The 21,680-nt window shown below is 44.0% G+C and overlaps 1 protein-coding gene across 4 annotated transcripts in view; it reads right to left on the bottom strand.

The window, feature by feature from the left end:
- Positions 1-21,114, bottom strand: part of DENND2B (DENN domain containing 2B) — a 146,179-nt gene extending 125,065 nt beyond the window's left edge. For 2 of the 4 annotated variants that reach the window (XM_014876289.2, XM_014876288.2), the window contains exon 1: positions 20,779-21,114. The gene's annotated coding sequence lies outside the window, so the exon portion shown is untranslated. Of the gene's footprint in view, positions 1-14,589; positions 14,698-20,778 lie in introns of those variants that run through there. The other 2 variants (XM_088175338.1, XM_088175339.1) reach the window with 1 other exon arrangement.
- Positions 21,115-21,680: the final 566 nt, after the last annotated feature.

Below are 21,680 nucleotides of genomic sequence, written 5' to 3' on the forward strand. Positions count from 1 at the left end.
CACACAATAACATTGGGTAAGAGCACATTGTGACAACACTTCTAGGTCTTACTTCAAAATTCCTTAGTCACTGTAATTGTATACAGAGCAAACAAGATCTGCTTCACTTGCCAGCAAAACACAGCAGCACCTGGAGCACAACATGGCAGCCTTACAGCATGTGTAAAGATGAAGAAGAGAAAAATCAACCAGTCTGGAAATTGAATATTAGAGGGCCAGACCAGCACACCCTGACCCAATGTGAGCAATGCTACCTTTGGTGATACAAATGAGAGATATCTGATAACCATCCAGTGTTTCACTTATAGCTTTGTCACTCCGTGTGAAAGCTGACAGCTTCTTCTTGCAGGATGCAGCCACCACGTTGGGGGTGTGACACAACTGTAGTGTCCCTGCAGAGATTCAGGATGCAACAAAACCCACCACATCCTACCTAATGAAGGTCACCTCTTCCCTGCTCCACCAGAGGGATTCATACCCAAAAAAATGGCACTTCTGGAGATGGAAAAGGGCAATTTATATGAGATCCAACAACACAGGGCAGGAGGTTTCACACCAAACTTTCTGGCATTTTCCTGGAGCAAATATCAGCATATTCATCTTCACATCAGGCTTATCTCAAGAGACCATGATGGTTAAGAACATCTTCTCTTTCACTTTCTTGCTTTCTTGTAACCCCCTCCACAGCAACTCGTGCAATTACTGCTTCCACATGAATCATTACGTGCTGCCTACACTTCAGCCTCACTCCCCAAAAATATCAGTGTTGACTGCAAGAAACACATGGTACCACAGACCTCTCTTACAGATCCAACTGCAAGCAGGCAAGCTGCAGGACTTTGCTACATGTTTAATTTTGTGAACCCCACGTGCAGTAACTTCATCTCGCAGAGAACACATGCACAGCTCAGCCTGGGGGACAGGGTGAGCCTGATGCTCCCTCCTGTGAGGAGGCCCCTTGCTGTGGATGGCTGCTGTGTGGAAGTGCATTGCTGAGGCACAGATCAGCCCATGAACATTTCTGCTCGGATGTAGAGCTCCCTTTGAACTCTCCCATAATTGCCCCGACCTTGTGCACACATGTTCACTGCTGGAGCTGTGGGTGGGAGGCACATCTGGCGCCAGCTCTGTGCAAACCTTGCACAGCTTCATTCTCAAGACTGCTGAAGTCAACGTGGGCCATCCCACAGGCTTCTTCAAGCTTGAGGCCAGACCCACATTCCTTCATTTTAAAGGACATCAGAACAGCACTGAGTATTTTCAGGCCAGTGTTGAGTCACCACCCTACTGCTGCAAGGCCAGGAGAGTGACCTGCTCAGCCAGCTTTTTCCACAAGCCCTCAAGGCAGACATTCACTGCACTCACTGTGTTCATTTTCTTCTCATTGACACAGAGGAAAATTAGGCACAAATTGGCCATGAAAAGTCTAAGGCTAGAAATTCGGAGAAAATTTTTTTTTTCTTCCCTTTTCCAAAACTTACATTCACCCAAGCTCTTCATTAACACAGAAACGTCCCTCTCTTTGGTGCACAACTGCCCACCTCAGCTTTACCCTGGGACTGCAGGGGACATCAACAGGCAGGAGCCCCAGCCCATCAAGACTCAGCACTTTCCAATCTGCTCCTCAGGAAGTTAAATGTTGGACTCTTCCCTGCTTTGGCCCGAGGTACACTCGTAATTCACCATTTGGCCTCCAGAAAGGAAGCCCTACTGTTCCTTACTCATGTTCAGTAGCACTTTAGTCACTGAGCTGTCTCACAGAGCCCAGAAGAAATTCTTACATAGTAAATAACAAGTGCCATTAATTATGGCAGTGGTGCCCACATAAGAGCAGCTGTCAGGTCCCCAAGTGCATCGACAACCCTTAAATGCCCTGTCCAGCCAGATCTGGGACTTGCACCTCCAAAGCCCCTGCCCAAGGGACCAGAAGCCTGGGGTAAGCTCAGGCTCAGCCATGCTGCAGGTTTGCCTACCCCCAGCCCTGTCCTTGCTGAGCCTGACTTGCTGTGTGGATTTAGCTTGGTCCCAGCTCTTCCCTCTGCATCTACACAGCCACCACTGGGCTACCAGTGACATCTGTCAGTGTCACCAGCTTGGTCCCAGTTAGGCACCATGGCACTTTGCTGAGAGTGAGAGCATTGTCCTACCCGTGCTGGGGTCACCCTCAGCTCCTGGCTCATCCTCTCTCATGGTTCAGCCTTTGCTCTCTGCTCCCTGACAGTGCCATGTCCCCCACAGTTTCCATTTCCTGCTCATCTTCCCTGGCTTGATGGACCTCGGAGCATGATTAGGACAAGCATCACATGGTAGCCAGGGGCTGGCATTAAAGGGGAATTTTGGAGGAAGGAGAAATATCACAACACCTTTTCAGAGGGATTCAGCACCTTGGTTTTGAACCCTGGAAAATCTGAAGAAGTAGCAGCTAACCTGATACCAGAGCAGGTTTGGGAAACTGGGTCATTGGTTTTCCTGGTGATTAATTCCAGGGTAAGATACCAATCTGGTTCAGACAGAGTTCAAAACATCTCTGCTTATACAATCAGATGTATGAACAGGAAAGGCACCTTTGCAAGCAATCATCTTTCTTCAAAACAGAAATACTACATTACAGAAACACTATTTCCTGCTCACAAAAATTGCTGGTGGATAAACTCAGTTTTTCCCACTTAGCAAGGTTCTCAGCTATCCAGACTTTCCTAGCTAGCCTGAGGTAAAAACAAAATCTTAAAATAAGTTTTTTATTGTTACAGAAACAAAACTTCAAAAGCTTCTGCCACTTGGACTAAGTGCAATGTGGCAGGGAGCATCCTTACAGCCCCACAGCAAAACTAGAACTGCACAGAGAGTTGTTCTCAGGATATGCTCCAATCCTAGTGAGCACTCTGGCCTCATCTAACTCTGTCTGTTGGGAGCCCAGGCTGGAGGCACTGGAAGAAAACTTGTCCAGTTTTGGAGTTGTTTTATTTTTGGTCTTGGAGAGTCACTCCTCCTCTTTACATATCATCCTTTCAAACAAAACAAACAAACCAACCTTTTTCTCTCTTTCCTGTTCATAGGTAGAGGCAGAGAAATCAAGAGAGCTGATTTCCACTAAGAACAGACACCAAGAACCAGATGCACTGTATGAACTTCAGAAGTTATTGCAGGTTCTGAAAAGTGGCACAATGATGTGCAAAACTAATACAAGCCAAAAATGGAACATATGATCAACAGAGGTATTACACAGGCAACTTTCAAATCTGGGGTTTTTTCAAAATAGTACCAACTATATAGGCACCTGCATAGGGGACATCCTACACTATAAGCTACCAGCAAACCAAGACAGAATTTCTGGAGACATTATTTTGTGTTGGGAGAAATACCATTTTACACACAGCTGTCTACTTTCTAAATCATCTACCTGCATTGCTTGATTCTAGCCACACCCCACTCCTAAATAGTTTTGTCTTTAAATAACCAACCAAAAGCACTTGCAATGTCTTGCTGCCTACATATTCTGAGGTTGTTCTGGGTTTTTTTTTTTTTGTTTGTTTTGGGGTTTTTTTTTTTTGCAGGAAAGATTGGAGTTTTGGGGTGGAGAGATTGTGGTTGGGTTTTTTATTCCCCTGAAGTTAAAAAGGGGGCTTTGCCCTCCAGCCTTTGGTGGTTATGCAGGTACAAATGCCTACAAAAGTCACATTCGTTTTCTGAGGACATGTGCAAGGACAGTGTGAGATAATAAAGAGCAAAGTGGGCTGGAATGTGTGTTCTGGGAGTCCCACAGGTAGTCCAGGTTTCCAGGAGGGAAACCTGGAGGAAGAAGAGAGATCCTGTATGTTCTCTCCCTAAGGACAACTTTAGGGCTCTAACATTGTCTGCATTGCTCTGTTTCGACACTGCATGCTTGCAAAAACCAAAACTCAGCTTCCCTAAAAGACACTCAGTTCTGCAGGTACTTGTATATAACAGGGAGCACATTCATATAGGTTTAATATAATAAAGAAAATACATAAAACAATGCTCAGCAATAAGCACAAGCCTTATGGGAACATAGGTCAGTTGGAACTGAATCCAGAAGTTTTAATCATTAGGTTTCTGGATGTGGCAAAATTAGCCTGGCCCCATCATGAGACCTAACCTTCCCACAAGGGTCACAAAACAGGAAAGGCAGGGACTAAGAACAACAATAACTACAAGAAAATAAACTTTATCTGAAACTAATCAGTTACTAATGATTTGAGGAAGATTATGTCAACCCCCCATATATGGGTTCTTTATCAGAAAGGGTGAAGCTTTATACTGTCAAATAACAGATGTGACTTGCACATTGATCTGCATTTAAGGTGCATGTTCTTAAATTACTCTTCTCACGTTCCTCAGAGGGACAATGGGAAAGGATTCCCAGCATCACAGGATTATGTACTGAGGGCTCAGTATATACAGTCAGGGTATTCCACTTCGCACAGGCTCCAGTGTCTTGATGTGACCTTTCCTAATGGAGCTGTAAAGGTCCACTCTCCTGCAGTCACCTGAAAGGAGGCTGTAACAACGTGGGGATTGGTTTCTTCTCCTGGGTAACAACAGACAGGATGAGAGAAAACAGTCTCAAGTTGCACCAGAGAAGGTTAAGTTTGGATATAAGGAAAAAATTCTCCACCAAGATAGTGCCAAGCACTAGAACAGGCTCCCAGGGAAGTGGTTGAGTCACCATTCCTGAAGGTATTTAAAAGCTGTGTGGATGTGGCACTCAGGAGCATGGTTTAATGGTGGACTTGGCAGTGCTGGGTTAACAGTTGAATTCACTGATCTTAGAGGCCTTTTCCAACCTAAAGGATTCAGAGTATTTGATTAAGTTCAGATATACAGAAACAGCTGTCTGTAATACAAGAAGAATATAGGATAGTCCACAAGATTTTTGTATTGCTTCCTGCAGAATTCCAATTTGCTGACTGGAATTCAAGGTCCTAGAATTTGGCTCTTCTCCTTGATCAGGTATTAGCATTCCTCCTGATGCCAGCCTGGCAACATTTCTGGTGTTTTTCATAAACATTCTCTCAGATCACACTGCTCAGGTCCTGCAAGGCTGCAGGCAGCTCCAGTTCAGAGAGAACTTGCTGGAGGCACGAGCTGTGCAGCAGAAAGCCATGCTGATTGCTCCTCTATGGAAAAAATGAAAACTCCTCATGTCCACACACAGAGATTTGTTGGAAGCAATTTGCTTCAAAATTTGTGGTGCAATCAGTGCAGTGTTAATTACACACCTTCATAATTGATGCCCAGCTCCTTCTAAGAGCTGAATTTCTGCAGCTGGAGATGCCAATAGCTCCTCTGTTGCAGGGATTTTGATGAGAAGTGTTCTAAAATTTTACAAAAATACGGGTCCAGGAGTAATACCTCTGCAGGCATTCTCCTAGCATGAAATGAGGCATAAAGGTTTTCACCAAACACACACTTAACAAGAGTTATAGCAGGTTTTGATCAATCCCCTTCAGCACCCTCAGGCCTCATCCACAACAGCTGAGACACTCTAGCTAAAGTCTCAGTAAAGCTATTGCTGTTGATGAAGTTTCCTCTGACCAGGGAGGTCAGGGGTATATTTTGGCCAAGAACCTTAATGACCCAACAGCACTAAGACAAACCTTTTCCAGCTATTCGTCTGCATTCCTTAGGCATGAGGACATGAAGAAGGGGAAGCACTGAACTATGTAAAGCTGTGAAGCAAAAAGAGACATTCCACACTACAAAGCTGTTCCAGTTAGCATCTCATTTATATTCTGGGTTATAAACATAACTTCTCTCCCATATGTGATGAAGATTCCCATACATAATTTTTCAAGACCAATGCTGCATAAACCTACTTATAGCCCAGTCACCCCACAAGCTCTGAGAATTTTTAGTGAGTGACATCTTTGATTAATTTATTGGTAGTATACTAAAAAGAGGTCAAAGTTAGCATGCATTTCTCTTCTTCCTGTCCACTTCTTATATCTGCTTTCTTCACATCAAAAAGGGACCTTTGGTACTGCTTACACACACGGTTCATGCATGTAGAAAGACTGAGAAATCTGGCTTCAATCACCAACTAGTGCTTGTAGACTAAAGGTAAAATAAGACAGCCAATAAAAAAACAAAACAAAACAAAAAAAAAAATCTGAGGAGACCACTGGCTTGTTAACAAACAGCATGGCATGAACAATGAAAGTAGATCTAGATATAAAGTAGAAGATGAGGTAGGAGGGTACTGTGCCACCCAGATTCCTGCCAAAGCCAGTAGGAGCAAGAGATGGGTTTAAATAGACAAGCCTGTCTCCAAGCTACAATTCCCAAAAGAAACTAGGAGTTCATTTCTCTCTCTTATTCATGCATACTTTAGAAACCTCTGGAGACTGCTCTGCGAACTGGAACAATAAAACAAAATGTCAAGACAATAAATGGGGCATTGAATCTCTGCTGTTTGTTGGAGGAAGGCCTTTTCTGACTTGAGGGCAGTACCTTCTTTTCACTCCCCAGCTACAAAGCACTGCAGGGTAAGCGTTGTCTTCAGGATGACCTCAACTAAAAGTGGGGCATCACCGTGGTATTTGGTGGATCAGTTACCTTCAAAAATTTCTAGTTGAATTCCACCTTGCCACAGGTATATCTCACTATTCTTTTGTCATCTATTCTATGATGTCATAACAGGTATGTTCTTAAGGACACTGATAAACAGCAGGAATTCATTTTATTTTTCTATAGTTCTGAGGAAATTAATTCCAGTTCCATTTCCGCTCCCAAACTCCAAGAAGCTCTGTGCATATTGCAATATATCAGCAGTGAAACAGTAAATGCTTTGTTCTCATTTGCAGCATAAGCACTTAATACTAAAGGTAAACTTAGCTTCCCTTTTCTTTGACCAGGAGAAATTCACTGTTACTATTTATCTACACATTTTACTTGGCTTGGAATTTTAATTTTTGGAAATAAGGGGTTTTATGAAAAAGTGGTAAAGCAAGAGCCTTGTTAAACTATGGTGAAGCATGAGAGGCAGCTTTGTGGCCACAAGACTCAAAGCCCCAGCTCCATCTTTGGCATATTGGGCAATTCAAGTCATGCAAGTCATTTTCTTTCACTCCACTTTGATTTCTTAACCTACAAAAATGGAGATACTGGCTAAAATTATTCAAGGACATTAAAATATCCACAGTGTCATTTCTTGTTTTTATCTCACGTTTGATTGAAACTAAAAAACGTTATGTTGCACAATAAGCCAGCAGTGCTGATATGTCCATTCTCCCATAAAAAGCTGGGTTGCTTTTTATGTTGCTGGGTTGTTTCTGTTTCAGTTACATCTTTAGCCCACTCTGGCTCCTCAGGAAGCTGTCCCAGCATCAAATGAATTCCAGAAAGTGTTCAGCACAAGCAAAACAGCTTATTTTAATCATGCTTCAATGAATCTAAACCTTTTAATTAGCCCTAGTAATGGCTCCATCCAGCTTTGCAAAGCACTTTGGAGAATTGCATTGAAAAGTGCTGTATCAGAACTAGGCATTATTACCTACACAAATATGAGCTAAAGATTTCAAAATACATATAGGCAAGATCTTTATGCCTTCATTGACTTAAACACTGCTTCAAGTCATAGGATATTCCTCAAGGAAGAATTTCAAGTCATTTAACATTAATAACCTTGCAACACCTTTGAAAAATAAATAGTGAAAATTGGGCACTCACACAAATTGCTTCATCTGCTAGAATAGAGCTGTTACTGGAGCAAAATATAATACTCACTTAGCAGTGCAAAGCACAGAAGTATAGAGGGCACAAAGGACAAAATATTGTTGTATCCATTTAGAGCAAGAGGGGAAGTTTGTGGAGGCATAAGTGCAGCAAACCAAACCAAAATAAAATAAAAGCACTTAAATAGCACCCTATTCTTGATGCCAAACTGGTCAGAAATAGCTCACATTTCCAAATTTGGTGATCTTCCAAGGAGGAGTCAAAAGCAACAAATCTTTGTAGGGGTTGGTAAGGGTAGAAGGGAGGGTTTTCCTGGTTTGATTTAGTGGCTAAGTTAATCTGTACTGTTTGTGATTGTTTAACAGCGTTGGTGGCCTGGTCTTGTGTTATCTTTAGATGACACTTTAATGTTGCAGGGCAATCATTATTACATTTTGGTGAGCTCAGGGCGCCTTGAACAATTGCTAAGGTCCAAGACATAGAATAACTCCTCAGGCAGACAAGCACAAGTGTTAAGCCCAGCATTTGATCCAGATCTCATTCTAAAAGCACGATGTCCAAGAGGACCGTGCCCTCAGCTCCGTGCTGGACCACTGGCACACATGTTTCTGGTCAGGGGACAGATGCCATGAACTGAATCACAGAACCAGGCAGGCTCTTGGGCAGTCTCCTGCCCACAGACTGAGCCTTTCCCAGTCTGTTTAGCCTACAAGAAACTGTTTAGTCAGAATGTTTTAGAGGACTTGGAAAAAGCCAGTCTCATATCGCACGCCGTGCTTTGCCAAAGCCTCTTCAAAGGCAGATTCTACTCTGCCCCCAAGCCTGCTGGAAAATGTCATTGTGCTTCTTCAAGCAAGGGTCATACACTATCATACTGGGATATTTTCACCCTTCTACATTAAGTGGAGGAATAAATACCCTGAGAAGCAGGGGAGTGGGGTGCAGGCTACCTTCCTTCATTGGTCTTTCCAACAAGATTGCAAAAGAGACTGACATCCAGTGTTAGAGGAAGGAAGGGCACTGTGGGTGGGCATGGCAAACTGCAGCCAGGAGCACGATCCTCACTGTGCAGCAAGCCCCCAGCTTTCTAAACAAATGGAGTAGAAATCCAGTGTATTAAAGGCATTGATTTCCTAACAACTATGCTCCCAGGTGGCACGAACTGGGCATCACTCAGCCCTCAGAAGGATCTAGAATCTGATCTTGTTAAGTATTAGCTATGGAAAAACAGATGCTTGTCCCTGCTTTTCAATTCATTTGTTGTTACTACTAAGCACAGTAGAGAAAACAATCAATGGATCAGGTTTCCAAATGGGAACAAAACCACTGGAAAGGCCTAAAGTTCACTTTCACCTTGTTGAGAGTTTATCATTTCTTCATGATCCTCTTCTAAGAAACACTGTATCATGGTTTGCATACACTTAAGTACTTGACTTAACTCAGCAAAATGCAAGTGTGTTAATATGGTTCAAGGTTTAGACTTCCATTGCCCTTATTGTGAGCAACATCCTTTGCAAAATACAGAAAACAGACATTTTCAGGATTTCTTTTTCTGGCTTTAAAAAAAAAGAAATCCTAAACAAACAAAAAAAAACCAAAATACACTCAGATGGGGTTTCAGTCCCAAATATGCAATTGGCATTTGGCCCAGTGTAAAGACATGCCCAAACTGCCTGAGGATGGAGCAGCTGTGGGGCCAGGGGTAGGTCACAAACTGCCTAAACCAAGGAGACTTTGCAGGAGGGATTCCCTTAGGACAGAGAAGAACTCTGAGGAAAACAAGCAGCCAGTATACTAAATCACCTCCATTCAGTCTCATGATGCACAACTTGAAAGCATTTTCTGTCCCTTTCATATTCTTTCTTCCTCTATCTGAGCCAGAAAATTCCAGCCAGCCTGGTCTCCTGATGAAACTGTCTCCCACCATCAGTTTACAAGAAAGGGAAAGTTTCCAGAGTAGCAACAGATCTAGTATGGTACTGAAAGAAACTTTTGGTAAATACAGAACAGTGCTGTCATGAAAGATCAGCTAACCCAGCTTGTGATCCAAGCTCTGTAAATGCCTACATGAATGTAGAAAAAGACCAGAAAAAATACTGGGGGAAGAAAAGAGAGCAGTTCCCTTCTCCAGCCTGCATCCCCTCCACAAGAGAGGGTACAGGAGAAAAACTACAGCTGTGATACCAAACATCTGTAAAAAGACACGGTGAAACCAAAGCACAGCTAAGGATGTAAACACATCTCCTGTTACCTGCTTATTCTCCCCCTTCTGTGTTTTAGGTATGTAGCTTAAAAACATCTGACCCAAATGCAATCCATTTACACAAAAGTGAAATTTGAAAAAGTTGTAGCCAGGTTTGCTTTAGAGGACTCGAATCAATTCAACCAGGCAGCACGTATAAAAAACTGACAGAGTCCTACAGAATCCAAAGGGCAGAGAAAGAAGTAAGGTTATTTGAAAAGTTTTTCAAAGAAAGTGATATCCAAGACCCAATTTAACCTGAACCTGAAAACTTTAGAGCCCAGTAAATGTGCAAGAGAGACCTATACACATTTCCTATTAGGTGTCTGCCAAATAGATTTGTTACACATTTAATAAAGCAGTAAAATAAGGCTTTTATGTAGCATGTTTAGCTGGAATCATATTGGTAGCATTTTGTTTAAATGAAAGTGTAACCTGATACATAGATGGTAGAGTTCCTGGACAATGGGAAATAGGAGAAAAAGTCAGAAAACCTGCTGCATCACAAAAAAAATAGCATCTTGCACAGCACTGCTTTAACAGGCCTATAAAAGCTGGATGCTTTGAGCCTCTCACAAGAGTGCCTGGCTGGCAGATGGTGAGTCCTCAAGTGCCTCTGAGGGTCCAGCTACTCAGAGGGAGCAGTCTGGAACACCCTTGGCTGGGTCACACATCATTTCTATCCCTTCCTTCATGGCTTCACCTCATACTTGGCAAGGGAGCAGAGCTGCAGCTCCTTCCAACATCAACACCTTTTCTTTGCTCAGCCAGAGGTGTCGGTGCAGAACAAACACGAGTTCCAGCCTTCCCGAGCTCAGAGCTCCCCGAGCCACGTGCACTGCTCGGGCTCACTGAAATCGTACAGGAAAATTGCCACCAGCACAATTTCAGTCCATTGCAATCTTTCCAGCTTACAAAAAAAAAAAAAAAATTCAGCAAACTGCAAAGGTACATGTCAGAAAAAGCAGCTAAATACAAATATCTGGTTACTTTTGCTTCTGTAATGTGCAGATCTCAGGAACAGCTGCAGAGATATCAGTTATTGCTTTACAAACACACAGGGAAACTGAGGTTCCAGGTAATGGAATGACTTAGAAGACCTCTAAGCAAAAAATCGACAATTGGACAAGAGATTTGCCAGGTAATAATTCTTTACCCAGACTTCTTGCTTTCTTTTCACAGACATTGTACTTCATTGTTATGAAAAATAAAGTATTCTCTTTCGGACAAAGATCAACATGCTCTTCTTCATGGGTGTTTATTCCCAGAGTGGTTAAAATTCAAACATTACGCAGCAAATTTGTTTTCTTCTACACGTGAGAACAGAAGCAAGGCAGGTATTTTGGATTTTGGGGTCAAATTATTTTCAGAAAGAGGTACTTTTCTGCTTCAGCAGAAATATATACAGACATGTAGAAGTATCTTTAATACAAGGAAAACACTGAAACAAGAAGTTGCTGTCTTTTTCTTGCACATTCCTAATGTGAAGGTCCCGAGTTCCCTCTAAGAAGAGCACGTGGATCTTTTGTTGTTGAACAATTAGGCCAAAGCCACACTGAGGATTTTTATATTTGGTTCAAACTGACTTTAATGGAAAATGAGCATCTAACCATCATAAGTGATTTAGAAAATCTCAGCAGGGTTGTATAAAAAGCCAGAGAATTTTTTGTTCTATTTGAATCTAACCTAGTTAAGGCTTTACAGAGAGCTGAGGACTTATTAATAATGATCAGAAACTGTGAAGGCAAAAAGGGTTTTTATGTCCTCCACTCCCTGGCCAAATTAAAATTAATGATAAACAAAACATCTGCTGTGATAACTTATGTGCCAAAGCAAACCTCTGTTTCCATCCAGAAAAAGGGCTACTTTAAACTGCATACAAAAAGCAGGATTTTAAATATTTGTGAAAATAAATGGGTAAATTAATATCTTTTGAATAGACATGATAAATATACTCTGCATAAGATGTAAGCCTGAGCTGCACACTGATGTACCAGAAAGTATCTTTGTCTCTTGGCACATAGTGGGGGGAAGGTAGATACAGAATAATTGCCTCCTTGTACCCAGAAATAGTGGTTATGACTACGACTCAAAAATCAGACATAAGTACAGAAGAACTCGTCTTCTTCAAGAAAAAAAAAAAGTATTAACATCATCTCTCTCTATATATATATATATTAGTCCATTAATAAATATTTGAGATTATGCAGTGAAGAAACTGGGTATTAAAAGCCTCAATTTTCCTGATAGTCTCCCCACCTGATCATACACCTTCTGAAGAAAGGTAACTTCACTTAGAATAACATTTTACATTGTGGGGGCAGGTGGAAGCCATTTGAAGCACTGAAAAGCAGCAGCAATATTGTCATCTCAAAAGCACTACTCTGGGTACTTGTAGCTCAATATAAAAGAAAATGTTTTGCCTCACAATTTCTCTTTTTCCTAAGACTTACACTGAAAATGAAGGAAAAAAAAATTATCTGTTCCCAGAATTACCTTCCTGATCCTTCTCATCTGCACTGATGTTTCCCTCATCTACCAAAGTCAGATGCAGTCTTTTTTTTCATTTGTTCACATTTGTTAAGTGTTTTTAGATTTACAAATGAAAGATGCAGCTCTCTTGCTATTGCTCATCATATTTCTGCTACTATCTGAATTCAGCTCCTGCTTTTTATCGACATTTACTCTACTCCTAAAAAAACACCAGTCATAGTTTGATTCAGAGGCCCTCATCATTCAGATATTTTCGGTTATTTTCATCTCTTTGCTTTATCATGTGGATTTATCTCCATTAGACCCGATATAGGAATATTCCATTCAGTCTGTAGAAGTTATGGAGGTAATTCTTCATTGTGTATTGAAAGCAAAAACATATATATACATATATATATAAAATCTCATTTATATCAATGAATCCTGGATCAAAACATCTCTCACTGACTATCCAATATTTAGGGTTCTCATAAGTCTCCCCCAGTAAAAAAGAGTTAACATGTACTTTCCCCTTACTCTGCCTAACTAGGAGGGGAAAGTTAATTTTAAAAAGTCGATTCAGAAACAATTTGAAAAGTTGCAGCAAGAACTACAGTGCCAGGTGAGGAAGAGGTGAGCAGATGCTGCTGGGATAATTGATCTGGTCCAAAGCAGCTGCTCTGTGTGGTCTCCACCCCAGCTGACCTTCCCTCTCCGTGTTTGTCTGGGCTGGGCAGGCAGAGGTGCTTGCCAACCTGTGCTGCTGCAAAGCACACGGGAAAGGGAAAAGGAAGTTTTTAGTCCAAGACAAAGCACTCAGCTATGCAGGGCTGGATTCCTGCTGTTATAGCCATTATCCATAGGCTCATGAATATGCATTACATATTTGAATTTCTCACATGAATATGCCACTAACCTTAATTGTCCTGCTTCCAGAGCACACCTCCAAGCCCAGTGGCTCAGCTACACTTCTACAGAGCAAAACATTCTACTGTCTCTCCAGATTTAAGAATAGGCCAGAATCTTTCCTCTCTCACATCTGTCTACCCACACTAGTATGCCAAAAATCAGTCAGATTCATCTCATGCTCTCTGTACATAATAATGCTGTCTACTAAAAATAATGATTATGGATTGAATGTGAACCATTAATCTTCAAAAGCTTCAGTCAGAGCAGCAAGAAACTTCTCCCATCTTTTTCATAGGCTGTGCTTTTAAGCTAGGTGTTAACTCCTGTCATTTTTCAGTTGCCAGAAATATCACAATAGACAAAACACAACTGAAAAGATAAGACACACATTCCCCCTCAGCCATATATCCCAGAGAGTTCCCCCTCTCCAGATGCAATCTCTTGGAGGTGAATTGGCAGTGTATTTGTCTCATAACTTTTTTATCTTCCACTGTTATTCTCTCTGGAGTATGTGCCTGTCACTGAAAATTTCATGGTTCTCTCACTGCTTTGTTTGGGGGACAGAGCCTCAGCTGAACTTTCACCAACTTCTCTTTTGGTTTCTCCAGCTCACAGATAACTGTCCCACAGGGAGACAGCTCAATGGCAAACAATGCCAGAATTAAAGCTGAAATCACAATTAAATCTTAATGTGATACTCTTTAACAGCACAAAACACAGCCTGATACGTCTCTTGGCATTGCACTTAATACAAATGTCAATATCAGAACAAACAAGCAAGGAACTTGTCACCAGCAGCCATCACAAATTTTCTGTGACTCACAGGTGGATGAAGAATTTGTCACCATTCATCGCCCTTCTAAGACCTAACAAATCCCAAGCCACAGTGGAAGTGGCATCCACAAAATGTGGATCCACATCCACCTACAGCTTGGAAGCAGCAGCACAAGTAGAGATCATGGCACACACAGAGCTCATTACAGCCCAGCTGCTGGGCTTGGAGTGCTTTCAGAGGGAAGCTAAGGGCTAAAAGGAGAAAGAAAAAAAGCAGAACACTAAAGAAGAGAAAAGAATCTCCAGCATTTCCCTGGGAGCTAACAGACAACTTTCCCTAAAGCACAAGAGTTTAGATGAAGCCTTACTTGCAGATAAAACAGCAAGAGTCTGAGAGCCTTTGCCTCTCCTGAATTTATATTTTCTAGAGAGTTACCTGTGTTATCCAACACAGCCACAGGAAAAGCAGAGCCAGCAAAAGATTATCCCCAGCTCACCTTGGCATTAGATAAGAAGGTATCTCTGCCACCTGGCAACATCCCCCTTTGCTTCCCAGGCCCGAGGACACCTCTGGAGAGAAAGAACAGTTCCTCTGCCAGCTGCTCTGCAACTACAGCAGCAGGAGTAGTGCTGCTTCAGAGGCTAATAAACACTGAGCCAATCAGCAAGAAACACCTCTGCAGCAATCCTTAGCACTGGGAAGGGAAGAGCTGAAGTACAGCACCTGTGAAAGCAGGGAGGGAGGCCTGGAAGATACCCTGAGGCTGAGTAATAACAGAACCAGGCAATAAGGGCTGTGCAGTTAAAACTTGCAAGTAGCCCTGAGTGTCCCAAGGGCTTTCAGACCAGACAGGTGACAAGAAGGAGACAGCATGAGCTTGTGCTTGTCCTTGTATTTCCCTGATTCCAGATATGTACTCATTTCCACAGGAGAAATGGTGATGGATACATCCATAAAACACCAACACAATATGCACACTAATCTGAAGCTGCATTAATTGTATTGATGAGAACTGAATCCTGTTTGAACAGTTTTGGAGATTGTTAAGTAAGTAATCTTTACAAACAGCCTTTAGGGAGGTGCAGATGATTTTACACCTCTTCTTTATGATCCTTTTTTTTCCTTTCCTATCCTGATCCCAAATTTCTTTCAAGTCAGTCACTTCTTACGCAGCTTGAGTGGCACAGGTGATGTTCTGCTCAAAGATTAAGTTAACAATGCAGCAGGGATATAGCAGGCAGTAAAAACACAAGCTGTGGTATGGAACTGCAGCCCGATTTACAACTTCACAGTGGAAATAATCAGGGCTTGCTGATTATTTAATAAGTTTTTGCACTTTATTCATTTGCCGTCTATTCAAAACAATATTGCTGGCTCATAAAACTCATTTGAACAACACTGGATAACAGGATCTTGTGAGCCTAGAGGCAGGATTAAGATATGAGGCAAACTGGAAACTTCAATCGTTACAATCCTGTAGCACAAATGAGAAGCACTTTCACACACAGTGAGTCAATCAATATGTCCAATTTCTCTTTGTGCCCACATAGAAATATGATTTTAGGTCTTTTCCCGTGACTTCAAGTGATAGGAGTTTTCATCAGGACAAAGGATCAAAATCATTAGAACTCCTCATTAATTTCACCCCATATTGCAAAAACTATTTGTACTCCCTCAAGTAATAACAATGATGAAAGCAAAAATGTCAAGAGACAGATTCATCTCCTAACTTGAAGGATTTCCCAGAACAATGAGCAGAGTCAGGGTCTGAAACATCTGCTCCTCGCTGAAGAAGGGTTGCAAGATCTTCCAGGCCAGCCCTCCCAAAATCTTTGGTCTCTGCCCTAATACTTGGAACAGCAGGCTGAGCAGAGTGTTCTGCACAGTGCTAGTCAGTTAGAATCTGTGACTGTGACTGGGTGTCCCATGAAGACTACTAATCTTTTTTTCCAAGGGGAAAAAATGCAAACCAGTAATTCAGTGTGACAACCTCATCAAAATGATAAAATGAATTATGGCTTTAAAAGTTTATGCAGTGACTGTTTTTAATAACGTGGGAGTTAGAGAATAATGTTAAAAGTTTCAACTCAAAGACCTGGTTTCCTGTGCTGGCACCAGTCCTAATACTAAATGTTAACACATTAAGCATTCTTACATCTTCATTTTAAAGAGCAATTAAGAGACAGATGTACTCACACTGAAATAACATCCCGTTCCTGTGTGTGTGAACACACACGGGGTGCACTTCCGACAGAAACCCACTGTGCTTTCCCTGGGTCCTTAAGGACTTCTCCATTTGCACAAGTTCATTGAATTCTCTACACTGCAGCAGCTGACAGCTTTTCAGCCTGCTGATGCAGCTCAACCAAACATATCTTCAAAGAAGGGGTGAAGGTGGCATTAAAACTGAGCACCTACTCTTGTCCCGTGTTCCTCAACCTACCAAGCACATCTCCAAGGTCAGAAGATGACAGCAGAATGTAGCAAAAGCACTGGCTGTAGGAATTAGACCATTCATTTCCCTGAACAGTTTTAACTATCTGAGAATACAGTCCAGATGGAGAACAAGTTACATTACCCTAAACATGTTCATCGTGGATTAAGCTAAGGCAGGCCAGACTCGGCTGGCTAAGAACACAAAGCTCCAGATCTCAACTGATGAGTAGGAACTGTTCCTGTAACTCACTGCAACTCAGCCACCTCTATCCTGCAAACTCTGATTATCAGCAACAGCCCCAAATAGGAAGGCATCCCCACACAGGAGTGTTAATGTAGTATCTGATCCCTATCCCTACAGTTTGTAGTAGTGTTGACTTTAAAAAGTTCAACTGCTAATGGAGAACACATCTTTCAGGCTCCGTCCTCACTGAATAAAAAGTTTCTAGCAAAATCTGACAGCTGTTCCAAGCCTATGAAAATGAATTAAAAGAGGATTTAAATCTGAAACTCCATAAGCAAGCATCCCCATTGCTCAAAGGAGCCTTTAAACTTCTGCTCAGTGAAACGTAAGGACCAGGAAAAGGGTAGCTACAGAGAGAGGGGAATCTCCACCATGGCCCCTCTCTACCAGGGCAGAGCTCTAGAGCAGCATAGGAGACTAAGATTTATGAAATTTGAAATCTGCACAGGACTTCTCCTCCATGACATTTAACTTGACACAGCTCACCAGCATGAGGCATTTCCACATGGAAAAAAAGCAGCAAACAGGAAAAGATTTTGCAGTCAAATAAGGGGTAAAACCATGAGTACTAACTCTCAGATGATGTATGTACACCCAAAAAACATCCAAAACTCTTCCCAAAAGGGGGAATTTCAGGTCTTGTAGGGTGTGACTCTCCAAAGTTTGGCAAAGCCACTTATAACCTCACCAAAGTTCAATTTGACTAAGAATGTTTACAAGCACAAAAACTAGGCCAAATTGAGAATGTAAATATTTGGATTCAGTTCCCCAAACTTGTCTCTATTTGCACTGCCAACTAAATCCCAACTGCAGACCAAAAAATCTGAAAAGCAACAGTTGCACACACTTTACAGGACACAGACAAAACTAACACACATGGCACTCAGCAGCAGGACAAAAAGAAAAAAAAAAAAAAAAGGAAAAGCCCCAAATTCGTAATCTAAACTTAACTTATTCTAAACAAGACATCAATGAAGTTTGGACCAAAAATCAACTCTGCTATCATTTCATACATTTCGAAAGTCTGATCAGTCCAGATGTTGGTCCTCTGCCCTGCAGGAGCCTGGGTTACATTAAACATAGCTAGATTACCCAAGACCTCATAGACATGATGTTTGTAGCACACAGTGATAACTTTGACCTAAACCACATTCTCTTGAGCCATCCAAAGCAAGGACTTCCATTTTTCAGGCAGATGAATTGAGGAAAGACTTTTCTGGAATCACAGTGATTTATTTGGCAACCTCAGTCCCATATTCAGAAGTGATTTAGAGGCCCAGATCACCTGGAGTTCTCAACACACATGATCTTTTCTTCTCTAGTTTTACCCCTGTTCTTTTAGGTATAGATAAAAATGACAACCATGGACTCATTCAAGGGACTTTTGACCTCCCACAAAGAGATTCCCAAGGGATACACCATATTCTCAGCTGCCAGTTCCAAGCCACTCCTCGAAAGTGTTAAATGCCTTTTGGTCCTACATCTCCATTGCAGATACTCACTGAAGGAAGTCAGAGAGGCAAGGGTGTCATTAAGACCAGCATTTTTGGTTTTGTTGTTGTATGATAAGAATTTGGGCATCCTTACCCCCAACTGCAATAAACTAACAAAAAAAATCCATCCTTTCCCTCTTCAGTTAAGCAGGAAAAGCACAAATCTGGATCTTTTGCTTCACTCAGCTGTGGGAAACTTGGGTTTACTTTCCAGTTAAAAGCAGGCTCTTCAGTGTACTTCACAGTGACCTCTTCACAAGGGGCTTGGATCATTTCTTCAAATGCCCCTACACTAAAAATAGTCCTGCTTCCTAAACATGAGTGTTTAGCAGTTCCAGGCATTCTGAGATCCTGCATACCACTTTAATTTTTTTTTAAACTGGCAACATTTATTTAACCAGCAATTAAAAAAAAGGAGGCCCAGCCGCCCCAGTGATTCTTCCCAGAGGGTCTTAGATGTTTATGAAACACAATGAAAACAATAAAGTGGATAAAATCATGCTATTCCATCAAGCCCTTGGCAAGACTTCCCAACCAAGAATGAATTGGCATGGTATGTTACTGTCAACAGATTACACAATGGTTTACAGGGTCACCAATAATAAGGGGTCACACACTCCTTAAAGAGCTCCAGTGTACATTAAGGCGTTTGCTTAAAGGGGAAGAGCAATGCTTGATCCTGAGCTTCTTGGGGCACAATTCTGGCAGGCACAGCACAAACATGCTGCAGGGGTAGGAGAGGACAGAAGGCACCTCTCCCCCCTGCCCTGAGCCAGGAAGGGCAGTGACTACACTGCACAAGCTGGCTGGGGGAGTTCAGCACCCTGAAGGAAGCAGCAGAAAGCCAGGCCAGGCAGGGCTCCCTTATTTCTGCATACAAGAGGAGAACACATGCTACATCCTTTTAGGAGCAGGACAGTCTCCATGCCCCAGTGAGGCCCATCACCATCATACCTGTCAACCCCTCCCAAAAGCCCCTGTCCTCACTCCATACTCTTGAGGAAACTGGTTCCACCCCAGAAGAAAAATATCAGTTCCCTGTCAGTCTGGTCACTCTTAATAGTGGACAGACTGTAGCTAATTTTAAAAGATGCTTGACTATACTCCTGAGTAACTTGATAAAGTCATCATCATTGCTATAAATGTGGTGCAGTTTTCTTTTAAATAGCTAATCTTCATGAAAGAGGGAAATAAATGGTCAAACCCATAAATCTTACTCTTACATGTCAGCTTGGTAACAGATTTCCACTATGTCACCTCCATAACCTGATCACCAGAATTAAAGTTAAATTTTGGTGCTCCTAAAACATAAATTATTTCCTCAAACCTCACCTTAAATGCATGATACTCCTACCTTTGCCCTGTTAACCTACCCTTCCACTGTATGGAAATTTTCATCCACCAACTATAAATTAATAATGTAAAAACAAAACATTTTTAAGTCTTAAAGGCAAATCAACCTCACTTCAGCCTATCATCAAAAACCAGACTACAACTAACAGTTTGATCACTCCAGTTTTATTGGATTATTTAAAGTATGTCTGAAGTTAAGTCTGACTAGCCAGCATAAAAATGAAAGAAAACCTATTCCCCAAGTAAGCGCAGGGTGTAGAAAATACTACTACTGACATACTCCATGTAGTAATATTATGCACCCGGCTTCATTCAGCTTGACTACTAAATTTGAAGTACATTTGAGTGATAAACCTGGAGTAAACACAAGAAGGCTCTCTTATATGTAACCGCTACTCTTTGATTGCAGTGACCTTAGTAACGCAAACGTTTGGTACCAAGCCAAGAGCAGGACATCTGATTTTCCCACCAAGTGAACTGCTGCAGAGCTCCCTTAGCTCTTCAGCCAAATCTGTCCTGGGATCCCAAAGCCTTCCGCCGGAGTCCAGGTGGCTCCTCTACACTTTTCAGCACGCACACAAACACCACAGCCAGCTGGACCGGCGATGCGAGTGGGCACTGGAAGGGAAGCGCCGCACTCCCCGTCTCCCCCAGCTCAGAGCCCCATGCTCGGCGCGCTGGCTGCGAGCCGGGTTGGAGTTATCCCGGTCCGGCCGAAGTGGTCCCGCCGGCTCTGTCCCTCCCAGAGCTCCGTCCCTCCGCGGTGCCCCTGCCCTCGCCACCCGCACAAAAAGCAGCGTCCGGGGAGGCACCAGCGCGGGAGCACCGAGTGCCACTCCGCCCGAGCTCAGGGACCCCCTGCCCATCTGCGCTGCCCCGAGGCAGGGCAGGATCCCGCAAGGATCGCGGGGCTGGCCCGCACCGGCACGGCCCCCGGCGGCTCCGCTGCCGCGGGGGCTCCGCGGTCCGGGACCCGCAGCTCCCGGCGAGCCCCCGCCGCCACCGCCGCGCATCCCCGGCCCGCCCCGCTCGCGGGAAGCTCTCGGCGCGCAGGGACGGCCACCCGGAGCACGAGCGATCGTTTCTCCCCCGGTCCCGCTCCCCTGCCCGGGTGCCCGGAGGTGACCACCGCCCGGCAGCGCGGCTCCCCGGCCCTTACCGAGGTGCGCAGGGATGCGCTCCCTCCGCCGGCCGCCTGCAGCCCCCGTCCCGCAGCCCGGGCGATTGTAGCTTTTTTGGAGAAGCTGGGAAGAGGGAAAGAAAGGGGGGAGGGAAGGGGGTGGGAAGGGACTGAGATCGAGGGAGAGAGAAGTATGCAAAGGCAGGAAGTGGAGACGGCCACGACCAGTGCGGGAGATTAATGGGAACCAGTCACCCGGCAGCCAACAAAGAAACCTGCTCCCCCAGCGCAGCGCAGCGCAGCCCGGCCCGGGCTGCAGCCCCGGGCTGCCGAGCCACCGCTCCCGCCGGCAGCGCTCGGCCCCAGCCCCGGCCCCGTGGATGGGTGGGCGCCGCCCCCTCAGCCCCAAACCCGGGTCCCGGACAGGCTGGAGGGAGGGGAGCAGCCGGGTAGGGCCGGCCGGTCCGCGGGGAGATGCGATGGGCACAGGAGGAGGAGGAGAGGTGGGCCGAGCCCCCTGACTGACAGCCTTCCTCCTCTCTCTAGCCCGGAGGGGCGATACCGCTTGGTTTTTATTTAACACACTACGAGCGCCGGGCTGCTCCCGGCTCGGAGCCGCTTGCGGGGCAGAGCGGAAGGAAGGAGGAGTGCGGGAGGCGCGCTTCCTGCGCCAGGCGCGGGGCAGATGGCTCCCAACAGGGAGCTGCGAACCAGGCAGCTCCCCGGCCTTCCCTGGCTCCGCACTAACAGCACCTGTGCGGAACGAGGGAGGCAGTGGCGTGCCTCTGAACTTCACGCCGGGTACCTTGGTTCCGATCCCGCCGCCCGGGAGCAGCTCCTGGCAGCGATGTGCAATGCTTTGTTTCCTGGGCAGCGCAGCCCGACGTGTCCCGCTCGCTGGCACGGCCCAGCCAGAGCCCCCAGGGCATCGTGTGTGCCAG

Source organism: Sturnus vulgaris, chromosome 18, assembly GCF_052056855.1.
Source record: "Sturnus vulgaris isolate bStuVul1 chromosome 18, bStuVul1.hap1, whole genome shotgun sequence".
NCBI lineage: Eukaryota > Metazoa > Chordata > Aves > Passeriformes > Sturnidae > Sturnus > Sturnus vulgaris.